The sequence below is a fragment of the Pimephales promelas genome, chromosome 1, assembly GCF_988280905.1.
Source record: "Pimephales promelas chromosome 1, fPimPro1.hap1.1, whole genome shotgun sequence".
NCBI classification, from domain to species: Eukaryota; Metazoa; Chordata; class Actinopteri; order Cypriniformes; family Leuciscidae; genus Pimephales; species Pimephales promelas.
Genome location: NC_142769.1, coordinates 46,006,094 through 46,022,812, shown reverse-complemented (window position 1 = coordinate 46,022,812; position 16,719 = coordinate 46,006,094).

Sequence of the window (16,719 nt, the reverse complement as noted above, 5' to 3'; positions counted from 1 at the left end):
GCAGCCTCTATCTCAGCTCTGGAAGGGTCTAGAGCCTCCATTTTTGCACTCAGGTCTGAGTCCCATGCCCCTCTATCAGAATCCAGAGTTTCAAGAAGATTGAAGAAACTCAAAATTTCGACCCAAAAAAAAAAAACGACAGTGTTACCCCTTTTGTTTTTTTTCGTTTTCGGGCGAAAAATTAAGTTTCTCCAATCTTCTCAAAACTCTGGATTATGATAGAGGGCTGTGAGACTTTGACTTGAGTGCAAAAATGGAGGCTCAAGACCCTTCCAGAGCTGAGATATCAAATTTCAAAATTTCGACCCGAAAAAAAAACGACAGTGTTACCCCTTTCGTTTTTTTTTCATTTTTGGGTGAAAAATTAAGTTTCTCCAATCTTCTCAAAACTCTGGATTATGATAGAGGGCTGTGAGACTTTGACTTGAGTGCAAAAATGGAGGCTCTAGACCCTTCCAGAGCTGAGATATGGAAATTCAAAATTTCGACCCGAAAAAAAAAACGACAGTGTTACCCCTTTCGTTTTTTTCATTTTTGGGCAAAAAGTTAAGTTTCTCCAATCTTCTCAAAACTCTGGATTCTGATAGAGGGCCACGAGACTTTGACCTGAGTGCAAAAATGGAGGCTCTAGACCCTTCCAGAGCTGAGATATGGAAATTCAAAATTTTGACCCGAAAAAAAAAACGACAGTGTTACCCCTTTCGTTTTTTTTCATTTTCGGGCGAAAAATTACGTTTCTCCAATCTTCTCAAAACTCTGGATTATGATAGAGGGCTGTGAGACTTTGACCTGAGTGCAAAAATTGAGGATCTAGACCCTTCCAGAGCTGAGATATAAAATTTCAAAATTTCGACCCGAAAAAAAAACGACAGTGTTACCCCTTTCGTTTTTTTTCATTTTCGGGCGAAAAATTAAGTTTCTCCAATCTTCTCAAAACTCTGGATTATGATAGAGGGCTGTGAGACTTTGATCTGAGTGCAAAAATGGAGGCTCTAGACCCTTCCAGAGCTGAGATATGGAAATTCAAAATTTCGACCCGAAAAAAAAACGACAGTGTTACCCCTTTCGTTTTTTTCATTTTTGGGCAAAAAGTTAAGTTTCTCCAATCTTCTCAAAACTCTGGATTCTGATAGAGGGCCACGAGACTTTGACCTGAGTGCAAAAATAGAGGCTCTAGACCCTTCCAGAGCTGAGATATGGAAATTCAAAATTTTGACCCGAAAAAAAAACGACAGTGTTACCCCTTTCGTTTTTTTTCATTTTCGGAAGAAAAATTACGTTTCTCCAATCTTCTCAAAACTCTGGATTATGATAGAGGGCTGTGAGACTTTGACCTGAGTGCAAAAATGGAGGATCTAGACCCTTCCAGAGCTGAGATATCAAATTTCAAAATTTCGACCCGAAAAAAAAAACGACAGTGTTACCCCTTTCGTTTTTTTTCATTTTTGGGTGAAAAATTAAGTTTCTCCAATCTTCTCAAAACTCTGGATTATGATAGAGGGCTGTGAGACTTTGATCTGAGTGCAAAAATGGAGGCTCTAGACCCTTCCAGAGCTGAGATATGGAAATTCAAAATTTCGACCCGAAAAAAAAACGACAGTGTTACCCCTTTCGTTTTTTTTTTCATTTTCGGGCGAAAAATTAAGTTTCTTCAATCTTCTCAAAACTCTGGATTATGATAGAGGGCTGTGAGACTTTGACCTGAGTGCAAAAATGGAGGATCTAGACCCTTCCAGAGCTGAGATATCAAATTTCAAAATTTCAACCGAAAAAAAAAACGACAGTGTTACCCCTTTCGTTTTTTTCGTTTTTGGGCAAAAAATTAAGTTTCTCCAATCTTCTCAAAACTCTGGATTCTGATAGAGGGCCACGAGACTTTGACCTGAGTGCAAAAATGGAGGCTCTAGACCCTTCCAGAGCTGAGATATGGAAATTCAAAATTTCGACCCGAAAAAAAAACGACAGTGTTACCCCTTTCGTTTTTTTCATTTTCGGGCGAAAAATTAAGTTTCTCCAATCTTCTCAAAACTCTGGATTATGATAGAGGGCTGTGAGACTTTGACCTGAGTGCAAAAATGGAGGCTCTAGACCCTTCCAGAGCTGAGATATCAAATTTCAAAATTTCGACCCGAAAAAAAAATGACAGTGTTACCCCTTTCATTTTTTTTCGTTTTCGGGCGAAAAATTAAGTTTCTCCAATCTTCTCAAAACTCTGGATTATGATAGAGGGCTGTGAGACTTTGACTTGAGTGCAAAAATGGAGGCTCTAGACCCTTCCAGAGCTGAGATATGGAAATTCAAAATTTCGACCCGAAAAAAAAAACGACAGTGTTACGCCTTTCGTTTTTTTCATTTTTGGGCAAAAAGTTAAGTTTCTCCAATCTTCTCAAAACTCTGGATTCTGATAGAGGGCCACGAGACTTTGACCTGAGTGCAAAAATAGAGGCTCTAGACCCTTCCAGAGCTGAGATATGGAAATTCAAAATTTCGACCCGAAAAAAAAAACGACAGTGTTACCCCTTTCGTTTTTTTCATTTTTGGGCAAAAAGTTAAGTTTCTCCAATCTTCTCAAAACTCTGGATTCTGATAGAGGGCCACGAGACTTTGACCTGAGTGCAAAAATAGAGGCTCTAGACCCTTCCAGAGCTGAGATATGGAAATTCAAAATTTCGACCCGAAAAAAAAACGACAGTGTTACCCCTTTCGTTTTTTTTCATTTTCGGGCGAAAAATTACGTTTCTCCAATCTTCTCAAAACTCTGGATTATGATAGAGGGCTGTGAGACTTTGACTTGAGTGCAAAAATGGAGGCTCTAGACCCTTCCAGAGCTGAGATATGGAAATTCAAAATTTCGACCCGAAAAAAAAACGACAGTGTTACCCCTTTCGTTTTTTTCATTTTTGGGCAAAAAGTTAAGTTTCTCCAATCTTCTCAAAACTCTGGATTCTGATAGAGGGCCACGAGACTTTGACCTGAGTGCAAAAATGGAGGCTCTAGACCCTTCCAGAGCTGAGATATGGAAATTCAAAATTTTGACCCGAAAAAAAAAAACGACAGTGTTACCCCTTTCGTTTTTTTTCATTTTCGGGCGAAAAATTACGTTTCTCCAATCTTCTCAAAACTCTGGATTATGATAGAGGGCTGTGAGACTTTGACCTGAGTGCAAAAATTGAGGATCTAGACCCTTCCAGAGCTGAGATATAAAATTTCAAAATTTCGACCCGAAAAAAAAACGACAGTGTTACCCCTTTCGTTTTTTTTCATTTTCGGGCGAAAAATTAAGTTTCTCCAATCTTCTCAAAACTCTGGATTATGATAGAGGGCTGTGAGACTTTGATCTGAGTGCAAAAATGGAGGCTCTAGACCCTTCCAGAGCTGAGATATGGAAATTCAAAATTTCGACCCGAAAAAAAAACGACAGTGTTACCCCTTTCGTTTTTTTCATTTTTGGGCAAAAAGTTAAGTTTCTCCAATCTTCTCAAAACTCTGGATTCTGATAGAGGGCCACGAGACTTTGACCTGAGTGCAAAAATAGAGGCTCTAGACCCTTCCAGAGCTGAGATATGGAAATTCAAAATTTTGACCCGAAAAAAAAACGACAGTGTTACCCCTTTCGTTTTTTTTCATTTTCGGAAGAAAAATTACGTTTCTCCAATCTTCTCAAAACTCTGGATTATGATAGAGGGCTGTGAGACTTTGACCTGAGTGCAAAAATGGAGGATCTAGACCCTTCCAGAGCTGAGATATCAAATTTCAAAATTTCGACCCGAAAAAAAAAACGACAGTGTTACCCCTTTCGTTTTTTTTCATTTTTGGGTGAAAAATTAAGTTTCTCCAATCTTCTCAAAACTCTGGATTATGATAGAGGGCTGTGAGACTTTGATCTGAGTGCAAAAATGGAGGCTCTAGACCCTTCCAGAGCTGAGATATGGAAATTCAAAATTTCGACCCGAAAAAAAAACGACAGTGTTACCCCTTTCGTTTTTTTTTTCATTTTCGGGCGAAAAATTAAGTTTCTTCAATCTTCTCAAAACTCTGGATTATGATAGAGGGCTGTGAGACTTTGACCTGAGTGCAAAAATGGAGGATCTAGACCCTTCCAGAGCTGAGATATCAAATTTCAAAATTTCAACCGAAAAAAAAAACGACAGTGTTACCCCTTTCGTTTTTTTCGTTTTTGGGCAAAAAATTAAGTTTCTCCAATCTTCTCAAAACTCTGGATTCTGATAGAGGGCCACGAGACTTTGACCTGAGTGCAAAAATGGAGGCTCTAGACCCTTCCAGAGCTGAGATATGGAAATTCAAAATTTCGACCCGAAAAAAAAACGACAGTGTTACCCCTTTCGTTTTTTTCATTTTCGGGCGAAAAATTAAGTTTCTCCAATCTTCTCAAAACTCTGGATTATGATAGAGGGCTGTGAGACTTTGACCTGAGTGCAAAAATGGAGGCTCTAGACCCTTCCAGAGCTGAGATATCAAATTTCAAAATTTCGACCCGAAAAAAAAATGACAGTGTTACCCCTTTCATTTTTTTTCGTTTTCGGGCGAAAAATTAAGTTTCTCCAATCTTCTCAAAACTCTGGATTATGATAGAGGGCTGTGAGACTTTGACTTGAGTGCAAAAATGGAGGCTCTAGACCCTTCCAGAGCTGAGATATGGAAATTCAAAATTTCGACCCGAAAAAAAAAACGACAGTGTTACGCCTTTCGTTTTTTTCATTTTTGGGCAAAAAGTTAAGTTTCTCCAATCTTCTCAAAACTCTGGATTCTGATAGAGGGCCACGAGACTTTGACCTGAGTGCAAAAATAGAGGCTCTAGACCCTTCCAGAGCTGAGATATGGAAATTCAAAATTTCGACCCGAAAAAAAAAACGACAGTGTTACCCCTTTCGTTTTTTTCATTTTTGGGCAAAAAGTTAAGTTTCTCCAATCTTCTCAAAACTCTGGATTCTGATAGAGGGCCACGAGACTTTGACCTGAGTGCAAAAATAGAGGCTCTAGACCCTTCCAGAGCTGAGATATGGAAATTCAAAATTTCGACCCGAAAAAAAAACGACAGTGTTACCCCTTTCGTTTTTTTTCATTTTCGGGCGAAAAATTACGTTTCTCCAATCTTCTCAAAACTCTGGATTATGATAGAGGGCTGTGAGACTTTGACTTGAGTGCAAAAATGGAGGCTCTAGACCCTTCCAGAGCTGAGATATGGAAATTCAAAATTTCGACCCGAAAAAAAAACGACAGTGTTACCCCTTTCGTTTTTTTCATTTTTGGGCAAAAAGTTAAGTTTCTCCAATCTTCTCAAAACTCTGGATTCTGATAGAGGGCCACGAGACTTTGACCTGAGTGCAAAAATAGAGGCTCTAGACCCTTCCAGAGCTGAGATATGGAAATTCAAAATTTTGACCCGAAAAAAAAAACGACAGTGTTACCCCTTTCGTTTTTTTTCGTTTTCGGGCGAAAAATTAAGTTTCTCCAATCTTCTCAAAACTCTGGATTATGATAGAGGGCTGTGAGACTTTGACTTGAGTGCAAAAATGGAGGCTCTAGACCCTTCCAGAGCTGAGATATGGAAATTCAAAATTTTGACCCGAAAAAAAAAACGACAGTGTTACCCCTTTCGTTTTTTTTTCATTTTCGGGCGAAAAATTACGTTTCTCCAATCTTCTCAAAACTCTGGATTATGATAGAGGGCTGTGAGACTTTGACCTGAGTGCAAAAATGGAGGATCTAGACCCTTCCAGAGCTGAGATATCAAATTTCAAAATTTCGACCCGAAAAAAAAAAAACGACAGTGTTACCCCTTTCGTTTTTTTTTCATTTTTGGGCGAAAAATTAAGTTTCTCCAATCTTCTCAAAACTCTGGATTATGATAGAGGGCTGTGAGACTTTGATCTGAGTGCAAAAATGGAGGCTCTAGACCCTTCCAGAGCTGAGATATGGAAATTCAAAATTTCGACCAGAAAAAAACCCGACAGTGTTACCCCTTTCGTTTTTTTTTCATTTTCGGGCGAAAAATTAAGTTTCTCCAATCTTCTCAAAACTCTGGATTATGATAGAGGGCTGTGAGACTTTGACCTGAGTGCAAAAATGGAGGATCTAGACCCTTCCAGAGCTGAGATATCAAATTTCAAAATTTCAACCGAAAAAAAAAAACGACAGTGTTACCCCTTTCGATTTTTTCGTTTTTGGGCAAAAAATTAAGTTTCTCCAATCTTCTCAAAACTCTGGATTCTGATAGAGGGCCACGAGACTTTGACCTGAGTGCAAAAATGGAGGCTCTAGATCCTTCCAGAGCTGAGATATGGAAATTCAAAATTTCGACCCGAAAAAAAAACGACAGTGTTACCCCTTTTGTTTTTTTCATTTTCGGGCGAAAAATTAAGTTTCTCCAATCTTCTCAAAACTCTGGATTATGATAGAGGGCTGTGAGACTTTGACCTGAGTGCAAAAATGGAGGATCTAGACCCTTCCAGAGCTGAGATATCAAATTTCAAAATTTCGACCCGAAAAAAAAACGACAGTGTTACCCCTTTCGTTTTTTTCATTTTCGGGCGAAAAATTAAGTTTCTCCAATCTTCTCAAAACTCTGGATTATGATAGAGGGCTGTGAGACTTTGATCTGAGTGCAAAAATGGAGGCTCTAGATCCTTCCAGAGCTGAGATATAAAAATTCAAAATTTTGACTCGAAAAAAAAAACGACAGTGTTACCCCTTTCGTTTTTTTTCGTTTTCGGGCGAAAAATTAAGTTACTCCAATCTTCTCAAAACTCTGGATTATGATAGAGGGCTGTGAGACTTTGACTTGAGTGCAAAAATAGAGGCTCTAGACCCTTCCAGAGCTGAGATATGGAAATTCAAAATTTTGACCCGAAAAAAAAAACGACAGTGTTACCCCTTTCGTTTTTTTTTCGTTTTCGGGCGAAAAATTAAGTTTCTCCAATCTTCTCAAAACTCTGGATTATGATAGAGGGCTGTGAGACTTTGATCTGAGTGCAAAAATGGAGGCTCTAGATCCTTCCAGAGCTGAGATATAAAAATTCAAAATTTTGACTCGAAAAAAAAAACGACAGTGTTACCCCTTTCGTTTTTTTCGTTTTCGGGCGAAAAATTAACTTTCTTCAATCTTCTCAAAACTCTGGATTCTGATAGAGGGCCACGAGACTTTGACCTGAGTGCAAAAATGGAGGCTCTAGACCCTTCCAGAGCTGAGATATCAAAACTAAAAATTTCGACCCGAAAAAAAAACGACAGTGTTACCCCTTTCGTTTTTTTTCGTTTTCGGGCGAAAAATTAAGTTTCTCCAATCTTCTCAAAACTCGGGATTATGATAGAGGGCTGTGAGACTTTGACCTGAGTGCAAAAATGGAGGCTCTAGATCCTTCCAGAGCTGAGAAATAAAAATTCAAAATTTTGACCCGAAAAAAAAACGACAGTGTTACCCCTTTTGTTTTTTTCGTTTTCGGGTGAAAAATTAAGTTTCCTCAATCTTCTCAAAACCCTGGATTCTGATAGAGGGCCACGAGACTTTGACCTGAGTGCAAAAATGGAGGCTCTAGACCCTTCCAGAGCTGAGATATCAAAACTAAAAATTTCGACCCGAAAAAAAAAACGACAGTGTTACCCCTTTCGTTTTTTTCGTTTTCGGGCGAAAAATTAAGTTTCTCCAATCTTCTCACAACTCTGGATTCTGATAGAGGGCCACGAGACTTTGACCTGAGTGCAAAAATGGAGGCTCTAGACCCTTCCAGAGCTGAGATATAAAAATTCAAAATTTTGACCCGAAAAAAAAAATGACAGTGTTACCCCTTTCGTTTTTTTTTCGTTTTCGGGCGAAAAATTAAGTTTCTTCAATCTTCTCAAAACTCTGGACTCTGATAGAGGGCCACGAGACTTTGACCTGAGTGCAAAAATGGAGACTCTAGACCCTTCCAGAGGCTCTAGACCCTTCCAGAGCTGAGATATCAAAACTCAAAATTTCGACCCGAAAAAAAAACGACAGTGTTACCCCTTTCGTTTTTTTTCGTTTTTGGGCGAAAAATTAAGTTTCTCCAATCTTCTCAAAACTCTGGATTATGATAGAGGGCTGTGAGACTTTGACCTGAGTTAAAAAATGGAGGATCTAGATCCTTCCAGAGCTGAGATATAAAAATTCAAAAATTTGACCCGAAAAAAACCGACAGTGTTACCCATTTCGTTTTTTTTTCCGTTTTTGGGCGAAAAATTAAGTTTCTCCAATCTTCTCAAAACTCTGGATTATGATAGAGGGCTGTGAGACTTTGGCCTGAGTGAAAAAATGGAGGCTCTAGATCCTTCCAGAGCTGAGATATAAAAATTCAAAATTTTGACCCGAAAAAAACCCCGACAGTGTTACCCCTTTTCGTTTTTTTCGTTTTCGGGCGAAAAATTAAGTTTCTTCAATCTTCTCAAAACTCTGGATTCTGATAGAGGGCCACGAGACTTTGACCTGAGTGCAAAAATGGAGGCTCTAGATCCTTCCAGAGCTGAGATATAAAAATTCAAAATTTTGACCCGAAAAAAAAAACGACAGTGTTACCCCTTTAGTTTTTTCGTTTTCGGGCGAAAAATTAAGTTTCTTCAATCTTCTCAAAACTCTGGATTATGATAGAGGGCTGTGAGACTTTGACCTGAGTGCAAAAATGAAGGCTCTAGACCCTTCCAGAGCTGAGATATCAAAACTCAAAATTTCGACCCGAAAAAAAAACGACAGTGTTACCCCTTTCGTTTCTTTTCGTTTTCGGGCGAAAAATTAAGTTTCTCCAATCTTCTCAAAACTCTGGATTATGATAGAGGGCTGTGAGACTTTGACCTGAGTGCAAAAATGGAGGCTCTAGATCCTTCCAGAGCTGAGATATAAAAATGTAAAATTTTGACCCGAAAAAAAACCGACAGTGTTACCCCTTTCGTTTTTTTCGTTTTCGGGCGAAAAATTAAGTTTCTTCAATCTTCTCAAAACTCTGGATTCTGATAGAGGGCCATGAGACTTTGACCTGAGTGCAAAAATGGAGGCTCTAGATCCTTCTAGAGCTGAGAAATAAAAATTCAAAATTTTGACCCGAAAAAAACGACAGTGTTACCCCTTTCGTTTTTTTCGTTTTCGGGCGAAAAATTAAGTTTCTTCAATCTTCTCAAAACTCTGGATTCTGATAGAGGGCCACGAGACATTGACCTGAGTGCAAGAATGGAGGCTCTAGACCCTTCCAGAGCTGAGATATCAAAACTCAAAATTTCGACCCGAAAAAAAAACGACAGTGTTACCCCTTTCGTTTTTTTTTCGTTTTTGGGCGAAAAATTAAGTTTCTCCAATCTTCTCAAAACTCTGGATTATGATAGAGGGCTGTGAGACTTTGACCTGAGTGCAAAAATGGAGGCTCTAGATACTTCCAGAGCTGAGATATAAAAATTCAAAATTTTGACCCGAAAAAAAACGACAGTGTTACCCCTTTCGTTTTTTTCGTTTTCGGGCGAAAAATTAAGTTTCTTCAATTTTCTCAAAACTCTGGATTCTGATAGAGGGCCACGAGACTTTGACCTGAGTGCAAAAATGGAGGCTCTAGACCCTTCCAGAGCTGAGATATCAAAACTCAAAATTTCGACCCGAAAAAAAACGACAGTGTTACCCCTTTCGTTTTTTTTCGTTTTCGGGCGAAAAATTAAGTTTCTTCAATCTACTCAAAACTCTGGATTATGATACAGGGCTGTGAGACTTTGACCTGAGTGCAAACATGGAGGCTCTAGACCCTTCTAGAGCTGAGATATCAAAACTAAAAATTTCGACCCGAAAAAAAACGACAGTGTTACCCCTTTCGTTTTTTTTCGTTTTCGGGCGAAAAATTAAGTTTCTCCAATCTTCTCAAAACTCTGGATTATGATAGAGGGCTGTGAGACTTTGACCTGAGTGCAAAAATGAAGGCTCTAGACCCTTCCAGAGCTGAGATATCAACATTCAAAATTTCGACCCGAAAAAAAAAACGACAGTGTTACCCCTTTCGTTTTTTTCGTTTTCGGGCGAAAAATTAAGTTTCTCCAATCTTCTCAAAACTCTGGATTCTGATAGAGGGCTGTGAAACTTTGACTTGAGTGCAAAAATGGAGGCTCTAGACCCTTCCAGAGCTGAGATATTGAGATGTTTATAATGGCATAAATGCTACGTGGTATCTCAATATGTCAGCTCTGGAAGGGTCTAGAGCCTCCATTTTTGCACTCAGGTCTAAGGCCTGTGCCCCTCTATCAGAATCCAGAGTTTCATGAAGATTGGAGAAACTCAAAATTTCGACCCCCCCCCCAAAAAACGACAGTGTTACCCCTGTCGTTTTTTTTTTTTTGTGCGAAAAAATAAGTTTCTCCAATCTTCTTGAAACTCTGGATTCTGATAGAGGGCCATGGGACTTAGACCTGAGTGCAAAAATGGAGGCTCTATGGCGACCAAACGTCACTGGTGAGACAAACGTGCAACGGACGGACGGTCAGATTACGTTTTGGCAGGGGAAAAACTGATCAGAAAATGTAATGAAAATGTAACCGAAGATGTAGAAATGTAGTGGAGTAGAAAGTATAATAATTGCTGCAAAATGTAACGAAGTAAAAGTAAAAAGTATGCGCTATTTATTCTACTTACGTAAAGTAAAGATACGTGAAAAATGTACTTAAGTAAAGTAACAAAGTATTTGTACTTCGTTACATTCCACCACTGCTATACGGTAATTCCTCTACTGTGCGACGGAGAGTCGATTCGTTATGACACAATCGTTAGCCTATTTTTAGAAAAACTGCTTCTACGGGGCCATAATGTAAGATACAAGGTAATGGAGCATTTTATACATTGTCGTGTTTCTTTGGAAATAAATAAAGGACAAATGGAGTCTTTGGACGCCTCAGATGTAAAGTTATGCGCTGTCAAAGTGACGCCAAAATGAATGGGAGTCAATGGGAATGCTAACAGCAGGTGAAGTTCTGCTACAATGGCGGCTCCCGTGAGGCTTCAACTTCTGGCTCATGGATTACCCCCTTGATAATAAAGGCTAGATGTCTTATGTCCAAGGGGGTAATCCATCGCCCGGAAGTTGAAGCCTCGCGGGCGCCGACATCTTGTAGCAGAACTTGCATTAGCATTCCCATTGACTCCCATTCATTTTGCCGTCACTTTGACAGCGAATAACTTTACATCTGAGGCGTTTGAAGACCCCATTTGTCCTTTTTTTATATCTAAAGAAACATGACAATGTATAAATAGCTCCATTACCTTGTAGCTTGTGTTATGGCCAGTAGAAGCAGTTTTAGTGAAAGTAGGCTAACGATTGCGTCATACCCATCTCTGTCGCACAGTGGAGAGATTACCGTATGGACAAGAGAAGAAGCTCGCGCGCAATCGGGGAAACGTGGAGGCAAAATGACTAAATAATTAATCAGAATACCTAGCAAAATTGTCTCCTTCTCCTAGCTCATGGACAGCTCCTATTCACACTCTCCGCCTCTGCATGTTTCGGAAGGGAATGATTCAGATTTCTCAAGCCACAGCACTAGAAGACAGACGGGTTGCTCTCGCCACATCTACGTAGTCAAGCTCTGTTTGAGTCTGCGCGTCAGGGACGGAAGTGCTAAAAAAATCACCAAAAATGGGCTTCAATCGTCTCAATGGAGTTCCAATGAGATCGCTCTGTCCATTTCTTTTACTGTCTGCTTATGTCACAGTCTCTATCGTCATCACCGGCAGACATCTTGTCACAGGCAAGCTTTCTGGCGGGTTCTATGGTACCTGCTGTAAGATGAGTGATCAGCACGAACATCTCGTTGAAATCTTGACAGATTTACAAATGGTTTGGTTTCTTACAAATGTTATTAACATGGCTATAATTCTGGATGATTATTTTTTTATACACTTATTATTAATAAGTACGCAGTTTCATTACATCTCTGACGTTTATAACAAACCAAACCGTTTGAAAATCTGTAGAAAATTGAGCAGGTTATGGTTATTTAAAAAGTACATGCACCATTAAAACACAATATTACGAGTGAGCGAGCTGCCTGTGACAAGATGGCCGCCAGGTGTGGACGTCGACCTCCATTGGCCAGCAGTGCGGACGAGACATCTAGCCTTTATTATGGATATAATACTGTCCGACAGATTAAATATTGAATCACAGACTTCCCAATCTTATATCCAGATAACTGGTATATTATTTAACATATCTTACTATTTTTTATAACCTATAATTAAAAAGTTGTCCTCACCATTGATTTAAATTTTTATGCTTTTATAAAATGAATGAGTGTGAATCAAAAAGATTCATATCAGCATCTAATTATGAACAATAAATGAACCCATGTGCACATCAAGCGCAGTCTCCTCTAATCGTAGTTAAGTGACGAACTTTTTTACGTAAAAACGTATTACTTTTCTGCGTAAAAACTAGCGATCGCCGATAGGGATGGACAGAGCAACATCGGTACTTTTGATTCAGCTTAATATAATATTAAATGTCTATAATTACATATCCTTAAACCCAGATCTGCCACCGTCTATTGGCGGCTCCTTGTTCGCAAAGTGGAGAGGAAATGGCGTACAGCAATTCCAACAATTGTTTGATGGGGATACACTCAAGTCCTTTGCTGTTCTAATGTCAGAGTATGGAATTCCGAAACAGGACTTTTATAAATACTTACAAATTCGCCATTTAATAAACACCCTGAAAGGGGAAAAACGCCTATCTTCAGGGTTAACAGATCTTGAGGAGATTTTGGTAAATTCAGCATCATTAAAAGGAACAATCTCTGTAATCTATAGTGCTCTGGTGGACCGTTATAGCTCTTCCCTGACTCCACTTAGGAATGTATGGCAAAAGGATTTGGGGCGTGCTTTTGACGAAGATCAATGGGAAACAGTATGTCAGAATGTTTTTTCCTCATTGTCCTGTAACAAAATTATCGAACAAAATTATAAATTCATGCACAGGATGTACCTTACTCCGCTTCGCTTAAGTAAAATGTTTCCTAACTCATCCCCCAGGTGTCATCGCTGTAAAACATGTAAAGGGTCAATTATGCATGTTTTTTTGGAATGCAAGAAATTAAAACAGTTCTGGAAGGGGGTACATGATCTAACTGTCAAGATTGTGAAAACCCAGCTGGACATTACACCAACACGTTACCTTTTAGGTACAGAATTGGACAAGACACTGGACACCACATGCAGGAAGAGGATTACTATAGTGTCATATATCGCAAGGAAATGCATCTTGCTCAATTGGAATCAACAAAGACCCCCATCGCTCAATCTGTTTAAACAAATCCTCAATGAAACTTTAAGACTGGAACAACGCACATACATCTTAAAAAATAAGGGGGATGCCTTTCGAAGGATATGGGAACCGCTTATGGACCTCTGACACCACCATGTCATGACAGGGTTTGGCATGTTTACATAACACTCACAAAGGATGAACCGTGACCATGGACTGATTTGATCTAATTTGCCGTATGTTATTATTATTTATTTTATTTTTTTTAATTTATTTATTTATTTATTTTTCTCTCTTATTATTGTTTTATGTTAATAAAATGTTAAAATCAATAAAAAGACAATTGAAAAAATAAATAAATAAATAATAATGTCTATAATTACTCATTCCCAGAAAAAAATAAAAATAAATGGGATCTGACGAAATTGGCCTTTGGTAGGCTACTTGGTATTATACAGTGTTATTTTAACAGCCTATCATAGAAACTACAATAGTTTTTATTCATATTTTGAATTACTCTTTATTTTATAGTTTAATTTTAACGTTTTAATATTTTAATAATATTTAAATAATTTTGTGGTGTGTTTTTGTAGTTTTTATAATTATTATGATTATTTTTTTAATTACGTCTTTAATTTTTATTTGTTAGGGTTAGCACATTAATAAATTAATTTAGTACATAAAGATATATATATATATAAAGCTAGAATTTTCATTTTCACTTTATCTTTATGTACTAAATTAATTAATTAATATATATATATAATTAATATATATATTAATTAATATATATATAAAATTTCAGTTTATTTCATGTAACAAAGTTTTCAAGTTAAATTAACTCAAAACCCTGGATTTACTTTACCTCATCACTGGCTGTTTTGAATGCACAGTAAACAGAGACAACACAGCTGGAAAGGGAAATCATCAGATCAAACATTGTACAGATTGTACAAATTTGCGTGAGAGTTACAAGAGATGCAGGGCTTTACTAATCTGAATAACAAAACACAATTTACAAAATTCGCTCTGGATGTCACAGGCAAGGCTTGTCTCAGACTAAAATGCATGTTTAAGCTGTTTTAACTGAAAGCAACTTGCACTGATCTTAAAATGTGTCAGTTTAATTGTTTTGTCTCAAGATGCACACTTACGGTCACACTTTACTTGAAGGGGTGTGCATAAGACTGACATGACACCTTCATAATCATGACATGACATCTGTCTTGAATATGGAATAGGGTTTATGCATGTTTATGACTGTCATTAAGTTTCATAGTTATAATGGCCTCATGACAGCCAATGTCAAAACCAGCCACATGACAGTTTAATGTAATGTTATCCCATAAAGCTAAGTGGTTTCTTAAAGGAGAACTCCGGCGCAAAATGAACCTTTGGTCTAATTACACATTGTTACCTAGTCAACCGTTATCTGAGATTTGTTTTCATGATTGCCGAATGTAAATAGTTTTATCTCTAAAAACAGTTCAGCCTATAATGCTAGTATAACGCTAGTATAATATAGGGCATAGAGTAATGACAAATAAAAATCGTTTGTTATTATCACTAACAAGGCTCAAAATAGCCCCACAGTAACACGGTAGCATAATAAGGGTCCCTACATTAAAACCGAAGCATTGAGAACTTTGTCAGTGTCCAAACAGTTTAATAAGAAGATATTTTATACATACAGTAAACTTCGCGAAAACAGGAAGAAGCCATCTTTGAAAAATAGTCTCGACCAGTCGATCTACGAACGCCGATCCAAGTGCGCTGGTGAGATGTGAATAAGGTGATAAGGTGAGCGTGAACAGTAGGCTACGTGTGTACATACTGAAGAGAAGAAAATGGTTTGTGTTTGTGTTTCTTCCGGAAACAACGGACCATATGAGATTCTGCACAGTTCAGCGCACTTGGATCGGCGTTCGTAGATCGACTGGTAGAGACTATTTTTCAAAGATGGCTTCTTCCTGTTTTCGCGAAGTTGACTGTGTGTATAAAATATCTTCTTATTAAACTGTTTGGACACTGACAAAAGTTCTCAATGCTTCGGTTTGAATGTAGGGACCCTTATTATGCTGTCGTGTTAGTATGGGGCTATTTTGAGCCTTTTTAGTGGTAATAACAAGCGATTTTTATTTGTCATTACTCTATGCCCTATATACTAGCATCATATTAGCATTATAGGCTAAACTGTTTTTAGAGATAAAACTATTTACATTCGGCAATCATGAAAACAAATCTCAGATAACGGTTGACTAGGTAACAATGTGTAATTATTTAGACCAAAGGTTCATTTTGAGTTCTCCTTTAAGTTTGATAATTACTCTACTACACTGACAGGTTATGATGTTATGGTTTATGTAAAGATGTCATAACAAAGACATCAATGTCATGTTTGCATCAAAAATGTCATAACTGAGCGAACGACACTTAATGACAGTTGTCATAATCATCCATAAAACGTTCTTCATATTCATAACATGTCATGATTATGAAGGTGTCATGTTAGTCTTATGCACACCCCTTCAAGTAAATTATTCCCGTTTTTTATTTATTTATAAGGCACGTTTATAAATGTCCCAATTGAGCTATGGCCTAATCCTGGCTTTCACTGTTTGTGAAACCAGGCCTCATGGCACCATTTTTCCACTCATGTTGTAACAAAAATAGTTTCATGAATTAACACACACTGAAAATACCTACCAGAGTTGATATTATTTTGTTTAAACTCAAAGTAAATCATTAATAGGACAACATTGATATCCACACAAGACTGCGCTCTACTGACATTAATATTTCTTTGCATTCTAATGAAATTATCTCTTACTTTTTACATTTCCCTTTAGTTATGAAATAAGATAATGCATTTAACTACTAACCTCTGACAAGCATTTGATTTAATATTTAGCAGTAAAAGCAAAGCAAAGAAGGTACTGAGTCAATGTTACCTATATCCCTTCACACAATTCTCAACCTTCCTTCAGAGCGTCTCCAAAGCTACCCTCGACGTCAAAACACATGCAGTGTATGCAAAACGTCACGAGAGACGGCGTTAATCTAAAACGCGTAACATTAAAATAATAATGAACATAAACAATTTAAAAAGCATTGACCTGTACCACCTGACTTCTGCAAAAGTGGCCCTGTGTACGTGTGGTCCACTTCCACTGTGTGTTCCAGCATCTCTGTGAAGTCCAACAAAAAATACAATAATAGGCTTTTGGATGATCAGAAAGTGGTTTTAGCACTTGTTTGCATCATGATGCAAATAATTCTGTGCCTTCGACCATGTCAGATATATGTTAACATAAAAGTGTTTCTGTAGACGCTGATGTTCATTACAAAGAGACCCAATGAAAGAATCACTGTAACTCTTGCCTTTATTTAATAAATCCAATATATTTTTTTGTTCTCAGAATGAACAGAAGGAATCACTGCGCAAGGCTCCTGAACCATT